Raw genomic sequence first — 17325 nt, 5'->3', positions numbered from 1 at the left:
TTTTAAAAACCATGCTGACGGGGCACATGTGTGTGGTGATGGATGGTAATGAGTCTTTGGGTGGTGAACATGATGTAATCTACACAGGAATCAAGATATGATGTACACCTGAAATTTATAGAATGTTACAAAACAATGTTACCTCTATTAAGAAAATGAAAAAAATTCTTTCCCCTTCTAAAAACAGAATTTAAAAAGACAAAAGTAAAATAAGCAAATAATAAAAACTTAAAAAATTGAAAACCAGGGTTGGGCCCATGGCTGAGCAGTGAAGTTCACGTGATCCACTTCGGTGGCCTGGAGTTCATCAGTTTGGATCCTGGGCACGCACGTACACACAGCTCATCAGGCCATGCTGTAGCAGTGTCACACGCAGAAGAGCTAGAACCACTTACAACTAGGATATACAACTATATATACAGTATCCTATAGTCCCAGTATCTATATATGGTGTGGTATAGTCCCAGTACTGGGACTTTGAGGGAAAAAAAAAGAGGAAGATTGGCAACAGATGTTAGCTCAGGCCAATCTTCCTCACCAAAAAAAATTTTAAAAAATAAATAAATAATAAAAAACCGTACTGAGAGAGAGAACGAGACAAGGAAGGAGGAAGGAGGACAAACTTTCTCACTCTACTTCTACCGTAATAATTTCATTTAGTGTCTTAAAGTTTCGGCTTCCTGTCACAGTTTCCTTTGAAGCAAGAAATTGCAGGGAAAAAATGTATAATCCACTGAAATGCAATACTTCTAAGCTTTCTTCCAAAATGAATCTTCTATAGTTCTGTAAATCACTGAAATAATCTGAATTGTTTCTCAGGATAAAGTTTGCGATTTTCTTATTTTTGTATTCATATATAAGATTTTATACTTTAGGCAAATTCAGAAAGGGAGCACGATTCTGAAGAACTGTGTGAGTACATGCAGGTTCCAGGATAATGAGTTAGAAATCAGTTGCAAACCTTAGCTGTGTATACATGAGTAAAATATGCAACTTAGGTTGGATTCCAGGAGTAGGTTCTTTGGCTAATAACACTAGTGAGCTGTCATTGTTATTTCTGTTTCAAAGCAGGAATAGTCTTCAGCCCATCACGATATAAAACAGTTTTTCAGACTTTATCCAAAAAAAGTTTAACTATTTTCTTTCTTAAAACATTGATGTGCAGTGACTGGTACCAGTATAATTTGTACTAATAGTCTTCTCGTGAAACTTTATTCCTAATTTGTCAGCTTACTCAGCTCTAGTCTTCAGAGCTGTGCAATAAATTACAATAGATGTTCAGTACATTAATCAAGCTGACGTTTGTCCTGGACAAATACAGCTGGAGAAAAATTGATAAGACTTTCCAGCTTTTAATGTGTTCATAATAATAAAAACGTTTATAATCGCTGATATTTTTCTAGACATCCTTGCTTTGGAAAAATACATAATTTTTTTCTTAATAAACATACTACGTTTAATAGAGAATTGATAACTCACTTATTGAAGAAGTATTAACAAAAAATGGAGGTGAAGTGTTCATTTTTTGAATTCATTATGAAGAAAATATATTTGATTATAGAAAGTATGAAAAAGTAGATAGGCAATAAATACATTAGCTGAAGTCCATTCACTAGCTTCACTTTTCAAGATTTTCTCTCCCTTTGTTTTCTGAGGATGTTATTTTCTTTTTCTTTCCTTAGCTGTGATCGCTGTGTGTGTGTATGTGTGTGTGTGTGGTGGTTAGTGAAGTTGTGCACACAGCATCCAGTTTCTCTCCGTCTGCCGCGCTCTGGGCACACTGCTCATCTGCAGTACCTGCTTTGAAGAGGTGTGGCCGTGGCCCTTGGCCAATGGCGTGAGAGGGGAAATGATGTGTGCCACTTTCTGGTGCAAATTTACAAAGCTATTGCTCAATCCTCATGCTTCCCTCCCGGGGGTGCAGACCTGGTGGGAGGATGCAGTTGAATGAAGCCTGTTAACTGAGCCTCGGGTGGAAATATCAAAGTCCCCGTGCTGTCCTGCAGTTCTACCTGTAGCATAAGTAAAAATGCACTATTTGTTGCGCTGAGAACACCAGGTCTGGAGACAGTTGGTTATGAGACCGCAGCAGAGCCTGTTCTAATTGACATATACAATATCATACTGTTTTTCTTTCAATTTCAGGACCAAGGTAATTGTCCTGTTATTTAAACTCTTCATTAAAAAAATAATTGCTCTAACATAACTCACTTAAACAATATCTTATTATTGAAAGCTGAAGACTTTTTTTTACTAATAAGAATCATAAATGGATAGCCATCCTGTGAAAAAGGAGTGTGTGTGCGTCTTTGAGCTTCAGTGTTTGTTGTTTGCTTTATTTTATCTCCTTAGGAACATGTTCCAGTTGTGTCACTGCAGTGTCACACACTTTCTGCTAGGCGCTGGCAAACGCTCTCTAAAGCAGCTTATCCATTTACATTTGTAGTATCGTATCACACTCGTCAGCATTTAGTGAGATCCTTCTCAAATATTTTGCTGGTTTGATACATAAAAAATGCTATCTTATTGTTTAAATTAATTGAGATTTTATTTTAAGATTGTTCTACTCTGTATCATCCTATGATTTTAAAGCCTTTATGCACATTTCCTTAAATAAGTTAATTTTCAACTTTGAATTGATGTTACTATGTAATAAAATTTTTGACAATACTGTTTCTTCAATACCATTCCTTTAGCAAGAGTTTTATGTTCAAAATATAAAGTATCCTTAAGAAAAGGTATGCATTTGGGGCCAGCCCCATGGACTAAAGGTTAAGTTCGGTGGACTCCACTTTGGCAGCCCAGGTTTGGTTGCCAGGCAGGCACAGACTCTACACCATTCATCAGCGACCATGCTGTGGCCATGATCCACAGAGAAAATAGAGGAAGATTGGCGCAGATGTTAGCTCAGGGCGAATCTTCTTCAGGAAAAAAAAAAAGGTGTATTTTTGCACACAGAATCACTGCTTGACTCAGAATAAGTTACATTTCAAATTCACTTTTGTGTTAAAAGAAATAACTACAATATATAATATTGCAAATTCTATGGAGATTGAACCTAAAAACTGACTGTCTCTTTAAAAAAAGACCCTAGAAACATGAAGATAAATTCTCTCCTTAAAATAAGAGATGATAAATGCAAGGTAGAATAAGTAAAGTGTTATTAATCATGGTGTAATCTGTATTGACTGTTTTATGTGAACTTTGCAGATATCAAAAATAATGTCCTCTATTATTGGAACCCTTGAAATTGATGCTATATAGCTCCCAGATATAGTGATCTTGATCAATTATCTAATAGTTCAGTTTATAAATTAACAATCCTAAGAATATGAATAGTAAGTTGCTTAATCACAACAAAGCTTACTTTCTCTATTTATAAGGTAGAGTTAATAATAGCACTTATCTCCAAGCATCGTTGTGAAGATTATGTTTAGTGGTGCAAGTTAAGAACTCAGCACAGTTCCTAAGGTCGAGTAAGAAGTGAGGACGTCCTGAGAACATATTTCCTTGCTATTACTCAGTTTAACTATCACCTCTAAAGAAATTTATTTTTCTTCATGACTATGTTATACAGAAGGTCCTCCAAGTTTCTCTTGAAATAAGTATTTTCATTAGTATTTCCATTAGCAATCATTTGCAAAGATGGCTGGAGTGAGTTTTCCCAATGCGCAGCCTTTATGCCATCACTTATATTTCCCCCATCCTTGCATCTAGGCTTGTCTTGCGTTTTGCTTTGAATAGTAGAATGTGGCAGAAGTGTGTGGAGTCTAAGCCCAGCCCTAGAGGATGGGGCAGCTTGTTCTCTGGGAAAGCAGTATCATCACTGAGGAAGCTTTGGCTAGTGTTATGCGCTCAACAGTGGCCCCCACCGCCTCGGTTCGTATGTTGGAGTCCTGACTCCAGTCCCGCAGAGTGTGATTGTATTTGGAGGTGGGCTTTTAAAAGGTAGTAGGTTTCTAGGTGGGCCCTTGTGCAGTCTGACTGGTGTCCTTATAAGAAGAGGAGATCTGGAGACATAAAAATAGACACTAGGGGTACACATGCACAGAGGAAAGAAATATGAGGACACAGCAAGAAGGTGGCCATCTATAAGCCAAGGCGAGAGGCCTCAGAAGAAACCAGACTTGCCAGCATCTTGATCTTGGACTTCCAGCCTCCAGAACTGTGAGACAATAAATTTGTGTCGTTTAAGCTGCCCAGTCTGTGGCACTCTGTTATGGCAGCGCTGCAGACTGACACAGCCAGGCTGCTGGAAGATAAGGCCACCAGGAGCACATGAACCGTCCCAGCAGGAGCCCCTTAGACCAACTAGCCTGCGCATCCAACTCCAGATGGTTGCAGAAAGCCGTTCATCTGACGACAGTACAAATGGCTCCGACAGAATAAGAAGACAAGAAAAGGGGGTTTGTTTTAAATCTTGGAGTGGTTGATTAGGCAATAATTGATAAATGAGACATTTGGTTAAGCATATTCAGCATCATTCTTGGTTTCCCTGAGCTGAACCTCCCATTCAATAATTAATTTTTAGTAAACCACCACCATTTATTGACTACTAACTATATGCCAGATGCTGAAGTTACAAAGCCAAGGCTACAATATTAAAATTGTAATCAGCAGGTTCCGAGTAATTTTCTAACTTGTCTTGATTTTCTTCTATTTCATATACTTTCTATTAATACTTTTATAATGGCTAAATTACCCTAAAGTCTATCTTTAAACAGTATTTGTGTGTGCATGTGTGTGTGTGCATGCATGTGCTTGTGCATGCCAAGGATACCAAAAAAATAGTATACTCTCCTGCCACTTCTAACATTTACATTCATGAAAAGAAAACCACTAAATTACTACAATTCAAAATAGCGACAGGCATACTAGAGGCCTGCACAGGTTAGCATGGGGGCAATGTAATTCATTTCCAGGAGGGCCAGACAAGTTTCACAGACAATTGACAACTGCGCAAAGTCCAGGAGAATCAAATGTTCTTTGTAGGATACAGAAAAGTGAGCAGGTGATACTGGACAATGGAAAAAATCATGTTCAAAGAAATGAGGGGCGAATGCAGGTAACATGTTAGGGGAGAATAGATAGGGTTCAGAGAATGAGTTCTCAAGAGGTTCAATTTGACAGGCTGACTGCGTCACACTGCTCGGTGTGTCTGCATTAAAGACAGAGATGAGTATGTCATTTCACATGTGAGGAAACTAAGGCTTACATCATGGGAGAGATTTGTCGTGTTACCCAGCTAACCAGTGGTAACAAAACAGCACTTAGAATATGAAGTTTTACACATAATTTTATTGTAGAGTAAAATATTATCACGGGTTAAACTAATGTAGATTTTCAAAATTCAGTCTTTAGACATTGAAACTTCAAGTGTCCTTTAGGCATAGATAACATACTACATTTTGAACTGACTGGCTAAAAACTGAAGAAAATAAACAAACAAAAATACAGGGATATTTCTGACTTCAGCTTAAGACATGAGCTCAAATGGTATGATCAGGAAGATCTCTCTCTCTCTCCCTGTCCCTGCTGACATTCTTCTGCAATGTTGATTCCATTTTTAAACAAGCTTTCCCATCATGGTTTGTGGATGGCTTTCTCAGCTCTTAACACTACATTTTTCCTGGTTCAAATGCATGAGAAATGTCATTAAATTCCCACAAGAATTCCTGAGCAGTCCTCTGATTATATTGAAACTATCTATTGACTGGACCGACTTTGGACCAAGAGTCTTGTGTCCAGCCAAGGGCTGGAAATGAAACCCACGCTCACACCTCATCCTCAGGATCCCAGCCCATCTGCCTTAATCACCTCAGGCTGCTATGAGAAAATGTCACAACATGGGTGGCTTAAACAACAAACGTTTGTTTCTTCCACTTCTGGAGGCTGGAAAATCCAAGACCAAGATGCCAGCTGAGTCAATCCATGGTAAAGATCCTCTTCCGGGCCTGCACATGGCCATCTTTTTACTGTGTCTTCATATGGCAAGGAAAGAGAGAAAGGAAGCTCTCTGGTGTCTTCTTACAAGGTCACTAACTCCATCACAAGAACCCCAGTCTCATGACCTCATGTATTAATTAATCATGTAATTACCTCCCAAAGGGCCCAACTTCAAAGATGGACACATTAAGTTCAGACTTCAAAATATGCATTTTAGGGGGACATAATTCAGTCCATAGCATCCTCAAAGTGTAGAGAAGTTCCAGGATGACAGGAGAAATAGAAAGGAATGCAACAATATCTAGTAACAAGATTGTGTAATTAAAACTGTATTTTTTGAAGAGAAAATGAAAATCTTAAATATAGAGATTTTAATAAGTTCCCACCATGGCAGAGAGAGAATGTGGAATGTGGCCTGACTCCCAACCTAAACAAATGGTCACATAAACGGACTGTCTACCGGAAGCTCAGGTTTTGAGAGTATGTGCCATGTACCAGGTACCACATTAAACATTTTCTACCAGATAAAGGCATATATCTTTGCAGCCTTTTATTTTAGCTCCATAAAACTATTATTTAATGAAAAATGTCCTCCTCAAATTTTTATTTAATGGAAAGTTGATAACAAGTCTGTGTTAACAGAAAGGAGATGGTCCTCTGAGGTATTAATAGTAAGCACGTGAGAGATGCCTCTATTAAAATTTCTAGAATGCACACATTGACAGATATTAATGTGTTTTTTAAATCAGGTGGGAATAACAAGATATCCAATAACTCTTTGTTATAGTTATCCTCTCCTTCACTCCCCTCAAAAAAATTTTTTCAGTAGCTCCTCTTATAACTGAAAAGGTCTCTAAAATGTCTCCCTTTTTTAATGGCAGAATACCAATTTCACGCTAAATGCACGAGAGCCCTCATTCCCTGGGAGCACATATCTATTAATCTTTCCCTTTTTTTCCTTCTTTTTTTGTAGGTCCATTCTACATTGGATTTTCCTTTAGAATCTTTACAGTTTTATTTTGTAATTATATAAGCCTCAATTATATTTACAATTATACTTGATATATCTCTCTATCAGAGTTAAAACACTGCTAATGCAGCAACTTTCTAGTCAAAGAAAACTACAAATGGAGAACAAAATTGTTTTCTGAAATCATTTGCAAATGATGGTGCTAAGATGGAATATTTTTGCATTTTCTTCTAGTGGTTGTTTTCATGGCGTGTTTCATATTTAAGATGATAGCCTGCGAGGACCAGAGGAATCACATACCACAGCAATGGTCTTGTTGCTACTTTACTTTCTGCTCTTTCTTTCATTGTTGACTAGAGAGCCCAACAGCATTTTCTCAATTCTGTTCAGCTGAGAACTCAATTGTAGAGTGGCTATGTAACAGGACAGTTAGAGCTTGAGTCCTAATGAATGAAATGGAATGTGGCTCTCTCAGTTTTTCTCCCTTAAAAGTTGATGTACAATGTCCACAGAGTAGTAGTCAGTCATTTTCCCTAAGAGGACAGGTAAACATAAATTCACTCTGAAGTCTTAGTTATTGCAATAAAAATTCTAATCTGCAACTTGGAATCTAAAACAGAACCACTCAGACAAGACTGCCTGAAAATGGGGGGGAAACAGATGTCTCTTTATTCCAAATTTGGAGTTTCTAAACTCTTAGTAGTCTACTGATTATTGAGGGTTCATAAATATATTCATTTTTTTTATGATTTCTATCAATCTAATCCTTGACTCATTTTCACTGCACTTACTGGATTAAGGAGAAAAACAACATGGAACACTCAGAAACAAAAATGGCTTTAAGGAGACAACTAGGCAACTATCAATGCAAAAATTTCCCACTGCTCTACCATACCTGTGTCCCCCCACCCCAATATTTGCCCTCTCAACTTTGTGAGGAGTTCTGAGACACAGAGGCAGGCTGACTATGGCCATCAGAACAAATGTGTCCTGCGGCCCATTTTTGTAAAGAATATTGTATTGGAACACAACCATGCCCACTGGTGTATGTATGGTCTGTCAGTGGTTGCTGTCATGCTCCAACTCTAGAGTTGAGTGTTTGTGACAAAGGCTATAAAACCTGCAAGCCAAAAACTAGTTACTATTTATCCTTTTACAGGACAAATTTTCCAGGCCCTGTCAGATCATTGATTATCACATTTGAGCATAATTTACACAAATTACATTATTTAAACAAATTTTGTTTCAAAACATACCCAGCATAAAGTATGAAAATTCTTTGCATTTTAGAGTCAGAGGTCCTGGGGTGGGGAGGCATTTCATCTGTAGAATTAATTGAACAGGACAGAAAAATGTGAGCATTCTGTAGAGTACATGAAACAGGAAACCCATGTGTTATCTTGTGGTTGGAGCTCTTCCATAACTAGAAATCTTATGGATATGTGTCAATGACTGACGGCTGGGTGTATTATAACACAAATGGATATAAGTGATCCGAATATAACAGTAACCTGACTACACTATGGATATAAGTGATCCGAATATAGCAGTAACCTGACTACACTAGGATCTCACACAAAGTTGTTTATTTTAGAACTCAGTAACTAACCACAGTAAAGAAATGCAAGAGTAATTGATATTTCACTTAAAAATCAAGCAAAGTAAAATTATTAAAATTTAACTATGTATAATTTTTAAATTAAAGTCACATGTTAGCAGTATACTCTTGGTAAAACATGTATGAGTGGGAAGAAATTTTTTAAAACACAGAACATTTGAATCAAATCTTACAACAGCAAAAAGCAGGCAACTTTGGAAGCATGCTGCTTGCCTAATATTATGTGACTTGCCTTAAGCCTTTCCAAGCCTAGGCTGTGTGAGAGAAACCCCAGCGTACTAGCTTCTCCTTTGTCACACAGTTGTAATATAGCATTCTAGCAGAAGGCCAAGCTCATACATGAAAAGAAATATATAAACTATCCTTACCTCAAGTCTCTAATCACCATGCGACAAATAGTTTTCCATTCTCTTCTCGAAGATTCCATTTCTGCCAACCATGTGACATTGTGTCAACTCCTTGACCTCCGTCTTTGAATTTAGAGATTGTAGTATTAAGTGAGAGAATGCAAGCACGGTGTTCATAAACTCTATTTCCCTCAAGTTCAACAAAGGTACTTGCAAGTGTGATTAAGTTAGTTGCAGTTATAGAAATATGAAGATTATGGTGCATATTTTTCCAGCTGACTGTTCCATCCAAACGTTTAGTATTTATATTAGTTTGTTACTACTGGAGTAATACATTACAACAAAGTTAGTGGATTAAAACAACACTAATTTTTTTCTTACACTTTTGAAGTTCACAAGTCCTAAACGTGAGGTGTCAGTAGGATTTTTCTTCCATTTCCTTCTGAAAGTTTCAGGGGAAATTCTGTTTCCTTGCCTTTCCCAGCTTCTATAGCCTCTCTGCTTTGCTCGGCTCACAGCCCCTTCCTATGCTGTCAAGCGCATCACTCCTAACTCTGCTTCTGTTGTCACATTTCCTCTCTGACTCTGACCCTTTTGCTTCCCTCTTACAGGAACCCTTGTGATCATACTGGGTTCACCTATATAATCCAGGATAATCTCGTTGTCTCAAGAGCCTAACAATTACATCTGAAAAGCCGTTTTTCCCTTGTAAGATGGTTAACTTTGTGTCTATTTGACTGGAGCACTGGGTGGCCAAATAATTGGTCAAACATTATTCTGGATATTTCTGTGGGAGTGTTTTTGGATAAGATTATTGGTAAACTGAGTAAAGCAATTGATCTCCCAATTGTGGGTGGGCCTCATCTAATCAGTTGAAGGCCTGAATAGAAAAAGGGCTGACCATCCCCTGAGTAAGAGAGAATTCTTCCTGCCTAACTTCTTTCAAACTGGAACATCAGATTTTTTTCCTGCCTTTGGATTTAAACTGAAACATCAGTTTTTTCTGGGTCCCAAGTCTGCCAGTTTTCAGACTGGACCTTTACCGTCAGTTCATCTGGTTCTCAGGCATTCAGCTCAGATTGGAGCAAAACCATAGGCTGTCCCAGGTTTTCAGCTTGCCAACTCATCTTGCAGATCTTGGGACTCAGAAACATCCATAATTGCATGAGCCTATTCCTTAAAATCTGTCTGTGTCTCTCTGTCTCTGTCTCTATCTCTCCTTTCTGTGTGCCTGTCTCTGTCTCTGTCTCTCTCGCTATAGAAACAGAATATATAGATATAGATATACATATACATATACATATAGATACAGATATGAATACATCCTATTGACTCTGTTTCTCTGGAAAACTCTGACTAAGACAGTAATATTCACAGATCCCAGGGATGAGGACATGGACATCTTTGGGGTACCATTTTTCTTTCTATCACAACACTTTTCTAATCTTAAGACATGACAGTGGTTATTTTTCAGCCCCTAGTTCCTGCCTCCCGCCTTTCACTACCAATCTCTAGGGTTCTGCCACAGACAGCTGTTTCCCTCTGCCTCAATTTCAGTGGGTCAACAGCTTGGCTCATCACTTTCCCTCACATCTTGGCTCTCCTGCACTCTACAGTGGGTGAATATGCCACCTCTACTGAATTTCTTGGATCATGATTATTGGATCATTATCATTCTTTATTTTTCCTTTTCCTCATCCCTAACTCCAGCGAAACAGCGAATCTGTCAAACCAACCTCTTCTATGTTGCTTAATGTTATCTATCCCCTTCTGTCTGCTCCAGCCATCACCTTAGGTCCAGCTTCCAACACCCGTTATCAGGTTACTGTAACAGACCCTAATAGGGTTGATTCCTTTCATTATTTTTCTCTCTTCATTCTACTCTTCACAGCATCGTTATAGTGATCTTTCAACAACACAAATATGATCCTATCACTCTAATGCTTACCTCCATAAAATGTTTGAGCCCTTTGGCTTGTCATACAGAGTTCTTCAGAATCAGTCCTCTGTCAACTCTTTCATAGATATAACTGACATATAACATTATATTTCTTTCAAGTGTACAACGTAATGATTTGATATTTGTATATACTGTGACTGGCTCTTGAGCTTCCTTCTCTTGTCTCTCTCACCCATAACCCTTGCATTCTCCGTTCCATCCACGCTGAAATGCTTATAGTTCTTTCAGTGTGTCATGTTCTCTCTTATTTCCAGGGTTTTGTGCATGCTGCTCACTGCTTCTGGAATAGCCATCCCTTACCACATCTGACCTGGCTGACTGGGGCTCAACTCAGACAGCCCCTCCTTGGAGAAACCCTTACACGCTTCTCTGGGCTTTAATAACTGCCTCTCCTTCGTGCTCCTCTAGCGCCCAACACATAAGTATATCTTAATATTGTGTTTGCTTGGGAGACTTTTCACTTAGGTAACAAGAAACCTGACACAAACTGACTCAAATAATGAAGCAACGGATTGCTTCACGTTAAAGCCCACACAGAGCACGCTGTTATCGCTGTTCTGGCTCTCTCCGCAGAAGAATGGGTTTTTGCGAGCTTCCTTGTGTTGGCTTCTTCTCTGTTTGACTGTCCAGAGAAGCCAACATAACTGCAAGAAATAATCAGAGCAAAATGTCTCCTCATTCAAGTCTAAAGGTACTTTCCCCAATTATCCTGATTAGATCAACTGAACCAACAGTGGTTGCTAGAAGAAAGCTATAATCTCAGGCTTGGATTCCTCAGTCAGGAAGCGATAGAGTTACTAAATTTGGTTTGCACCAGATTTTCTCAATGGTGACGGTATTGACATTTTGGACCAGATAGTTCTTTGCTCTGTGCATTGTAGGCTATTAGTGACGTCCTTGGAATCTACCCACGAGGTGCCATCCTGCAATTTCTCATAATGAACAATGTTTCAGGACGTTGCCAAATGTCTCCTGGAGGGCAAAACCACTCCCAAATGAGGACCAGTGGCTTAGACCAGTGAAGGCGTACTTCTGGATCCCTGGCCTCATGGATGGTTTATGGATAACTGAAGAAAATTACAGTGCTATTTAGAAGGGGAAAGAAGAATGGATTTTTGGTGAGTAATATACAGTAGCCACCAGCTGTATCGTAATTATTTTAGTTGTCTGTGTCCCCTACTAGAAAAGACATTTCTGGAAGTTTTGCTCTGTTTCTTTCTTATCTTATCCCTAGTACCTGGCACTGTGTTCTTGATACATTTTTATTAAATTGACATATGAATTATGCATTGAGGAAGGGATTTCTTTGGTGCCTTTCACCTCTACTTAACAAGCATTATAACATTGATTCTATGAGTTTCTATGCTTTTAATGGCAAAAATGCTTTCAGGTTTACGTCCAAAGATATCGAAAACACATTTTCCAACTGTAGAGATGAAGGCAGAGCAATGAAGTGGAAGTGAGGGGTGAAGGAGAGGTGAGGTTACTATTTTTAGCCGTGGAAAACTTGTGTATGTGAAGAAAGGGAGGGCAATTACCAAGATGGATGCATAAATAAGGGGAGGCACCTGTCCAGGCCACTCACTTGCTAGTTGCTCTGAACGAGGAAGCAAGAGTTGAAATTGTGGTTTGTGACACAGTATGCCACTATTGATTTTTCCTACAAGCAAGCCATTCCTAAATCACTTGTCCTAGGTCAAAGCTTTCCTGCATTTGGACACATTGAAATACACGAGTAGTTTCTTCATTTGAATGTGTAACAATGTAGACATTGCCATTAAACTACGAATAAACTTTTCACTGGAGAATCACATGGATTTTTCTCTTCACTTGCTTGGTTTCTCTACTAATAAGGCGAGGAACTTCCCAAGCTCTCAAGTTGTTGAATTTAATTAAAAGGTTAGTACATGATGAAATAGATGATAATTTTATAAATAATCACTTTTACGCTATAAATATTAGATTTGTGGAAATTTTGAGAAAAATTGAAATACACTTTGTCAAACAAGAATTTCATGTAAACCAATGGAATAAGACTGTAAGTCATGTGTTAATTGATTCTAATTTTTGAATTTTATGAAACTTCACAAAGTGATGTGATTTCATTATTATTGGCCAAGTTTCCCTCTTGAAACCTGACAATGCGTTGGCTTTCCTTCCGGGTATCGTTCTGGATGATAATTTAGGTGCCAAGCAATTTGTCAGAGTCTGAGTTTCTGCTTTCATTTAATAACTGAAACCTAAATGGTACGATCAAAAACCCCTGGTCTGTTGCGCAGTGATCCGTGCGAGAACAGTGAACTGATGTCTCCGTAAATTTGTTAGTCGTCTGTGAGGAAAAACAACGCTGACCTCGTAATGTCAAATCCCGTTTAGAGCTGGTGAACAGGGCGGATGGAGTTCTTGATGTCTTTTGAGCTGTATTAAGAAATACACTTCAGTGTAGGAGGATGAAAGCCTTGGTAAATTAATGTGGAGATTGTAGGCTATCCAAGTAATTTATAGTTGAATCCTATCTTCCAGAAAAAAAAAGAATGCAGTTAATAAAGGTTCTGACTTGAGTAAACAGTTTCAGGCGACATATGCACTTCAGTTAAGTACTTGAAGTACTGACTCTGACCTTCCACCTTCACAGTTTCCTACTTGGGACTTTTTCTAAAATCTTGTTAGTAAGAAACTGCTTATGGCTTCTGTCACAAGCAGGAATCCCAAGCTCACTGGAAGGGCATAAACTGGATTTTAAGATTTATTTGATGTGTCTAGGTTGAAGAATTTTGTTACATAGCACTTTCTAGCTACTTTTTAGTCTGATTTTTTAAAAGTCATATTTATCAAGTTAAAAGCAGAATTTTTAGGTAAAACTAATTTTGGGGCATTTTCACATTTTAATGTCATCAAAGGATAAAACAAGATTTGGTTTGAACTTATTAACTAATTGCCAGCTTTGCTCCCAGGTACATGTCAGTACATGACCACCCCCATTTGTCATGGGAAAGAGGATATTTCCCCAAAATTGCAACCACCATGTGTTTCAGACTAGGAATTTCAAGAGAGTACCATCACTTGATGGTGATTACACTGCATAAATCTGGGCAGTGGCTAATTAGAGAAGAAGCAGTGTTATGTATAAATATTTGTTGATTGGGTTTCTGTATTGAAAATGTCAGCCTCCAATGCCTTAAGGCCTTCATAATTTCTCTCACAGATCATTACAGTAACCTGACTTCTGTTTCTTCTCCCTCCAAACCATCCTTTAAACTTCTGAAGATTAACCTGGTGATTTGTAAATCTAAGTGCATTACTCCCTGTGTAAAATCTTTCTGAGATTTCCTAATGGCTTTACTGGCTTTAGTTCATGTTCAAGGTGCTTATCATGACAGATAAGACCCCTCCTGATCTGAATCTTAATGAGCTCCCTCTTCCCCCTCACCATATGTCATCAGTGGGCCAACCGCACCTCTTTTCGTTCTCCCACTTTACCCTGCTCGTTCGTGCCTCTGTCTTTGTTCCCATCTTTCCAGTGATCTAGATGGACTCTCTTAATTCTTATTCTTCTCTAAGTCAGATCAAGTGTCCTTCCGAATACCCTCTGTGTGCCTCTTAGATATACACTGTATACACACACTTACTTTGATGTAAGGAATAGCAAGGATTGATTTTTCGTTCTGTCCAGCCTATTAGTCAGTGAGCCCCTTGAGGGCCTGGCCATGCTTGGGCAATGCTGAATAAATGTTTGCTAAGTGAGGGAAAGGACAGACCATGAGACAGTGGGGTGCTCTCCACATGTGCTTTTCTTTTCTTGTCTATGGTCTTTCCCTAGCTCATGAGAAGCAACACATTGCCTCGAGGAGGTTTAAAATGATTACACTAGAAACACTTATTTTAATGTTTATTTTTAACTGAAACACAGACAAATAAAAGAGAAATGTTTTGAGGAAAGCCTGACAGAGTTTAGACCAAAACAATAGACTGGAAAGAGAGTAGAGGAGGAGATAAATTGCATTATCATCAGGCCCTGGGATGACAAGAACCCAGGGCTGGGATTGGAAGGTGCACAGAAGGGAAGATGGGGCATTAGCTTTGAGAAATTTGGGGCTCAGACTGAGTGCCTGGCTCGGAACAGATCAACAGGGGACGTTGGGGAGGTAGGAGGCAGCCTTACAAGATTAGCAAATGCTACGATTTCTCTTATTGCCCTCTTTGTGTCCACTCTGGGTCTATCTCAGCTACCCAGTTTCACCCCCTTGAAATGGAGCACAGTGATAGTATTGACTGGAACTAGCCGAGCATCTTCCCCTGGGAGAGGGAAAAAATATCAAAGTGCCCTTACTTTACACTAAAACGCAACATTAGGGACCACAAAGGAATGTCTCAACATTCTGACATCTGATTGCAAGCCTTTACTATTTCATTATCTAAGGAGGGAGATGATATTGTGGGAGATGTTTTGTCCTATTGTATGCTACTTGGTTTCTCCCTGATTTTAAGCTTTGGCTTTAGAACTTCAACTATTTCTGAAAGATTTTAAATGTCCACAATTTAAGCATGAAGGCCATTGGAAAGTGTGGGCACGGGTACTTTCACTGCTTGGGAAAATGGACTCAATAAATGTGATAACAAGGTGAACACCGGAGCAAATGCATTTATATCCTGTTTATCTCAAGCACAGAGCCAATCTGGAGCTCTAATTCCTTGAGAAGATGATAAATGTTTTCTGCCAGTCTTTCCAACTGAACAAACTCTGTTTGATTGGTATTAATCACTTCTGGCAGGTGATGCTCAAGCCTGCTAGCTGCAGTCTGGGTGAAGGCTTGTCATCAGTATCACTTAATGAAGCGAAAGAGTTTGGGACAAAGAAAAGAAATATTTCCATTTACCTAGACATCAGAGGTAGTGGCAAGTTAGATAAGATACGAACTCTTTATTTTCAAATGAACAGTCTAAAATGCAACCCTTTAATAAAATTATTTTTTTCCTACATTTTTTATTTAAAAAGCAGGAATTAACTCAAATAATAGTCGATGACTTGTTTATGCTGGAAGGACATTCCTCATTCTCCCAAATTATCTGTGACTTCATAAAATTTTCCTAAAACTAAGTTTTCCCGTGAGTAACTCACGCGTATAAAGAACACGTGAATAAGGAAGTCCTATGAGGGCTGGAGTAATCTGCAAAATAGAGTTCACCATAGATTGAATATTTGTGTGCCCCAAAATTCAGATGTTGGAGCCAACTCTCCAATGTGATGGTATCAGTGTTATGAAACCAAAGTGGGTTTGCTTCCTGGTGAGGTAAATTCAGACTCTCCACCAGAAGCAGTTGTCACGCAGAGAGTTTATTTGCAGCAAACAGGAGGCCACATGGAATTTACAAAGCCGTGGCTGACTCTGAGCTGTGGCCAGCAGTGCCTTCCATTTCAGATGGGGACTGAATATTTGAAAGAGAGGAGGGTGTTTGCTTGCACGGGCTGAGTGGCTCACCTGCGTGGGTGCTGCTCTTGGGATGGGGCTTGGCCTGCTTCAGGGTGGTTGGTGATTGCGTCTCTTGATATAAAAAAAAAAAAATTAAAGAAACAGTTAAATTCTCCCCAAACCTTCCTTGCGTTCCTTGGGGCAGTTAGTTGGTGACATTAGGAGGTACGGCCTTTGAGAGGTGATTAGGCCATGAGGCTGATGAGGTCCAGGACATGCTACCCCAAAATAAGGTACCTGGGTATATTAAATATCTTGGGCTCAAGGAGTGTGAGAAAAGAGCAGAAGCAGGCAGGTCACTCCTCGCCCTCATGGGACCCCTTGCCCTTCTTCTCTGCAAGCACCAGAGAAATCCCCATCAGGAGGAAGGGAGCCTCCTTAGCACCAGGCAGGGGATGTAGGGCTGAGCAGGCAGTGTAAACAAACCTTCTTACTTCTTCACCATTTTACTACCCCTAGCTCAAACCCCTTTGTCTTGACAATTCTTCACAAATTTATTGTTTCTTTGTTAAACGGCATAAAAGCTTTCTGCTCTGGTCACTTTTTTGAGTCTCATATTGTTGTAGTGTTCCTGTACTTATGTGCATAATTAATTTTGTTTTTCTCATGTTAATCTGTTCTTTTATTATAGGGGGGTCTCAGCCAAGAACCAAGAAGAGTAAAAGGAAAATTATTTTTCCTCCTCTACAAGGTTTGTCCTCATGAATAAGATTAGCACCCTTGCAAAAGAGACGGCAAGAAGCTCCCTTACTCCTTCCACCATGTGAGGTTCTAGCAAGAAGATTACCTTCGAGGAGCCAGGAAGCGGGCTCTCACCAGATGTGGAATCTGCTTCCAGAACTGTGAGAAATAGATTTCCGTTTTAATAAACCACCTAGTCTATAGCGTTCTGTTATAGCAGGCCGAAGGGTTTAAGATAGAGTTTGAGATGGTTAAGTAAGATTTAAGTCTAAAAAATGTAACCTAGCTCAGAAATGTCTCATTGTTATGATTTCACCTTTTGTATTTTTCCA

The sequence above is a fragment of the Equus przewalskii genome, chromosome 27, assembly GCF_037783145.1.
Source record: "Equus przewalskii isolate Varuska chromosome 27, EquPr2, whole genome shotgun sequence".
Classification (NCBI taxonomy): Eukaryota; Metazoa; Chordata; class Mammalia; order Perissodactyla; family Equidae; genus Equus; species Equus przewalskii.
The sequence above is the reverse complement of the archived record's forward strand: the minus strand, read 5'-3'. Positions refer to the sequence as shown.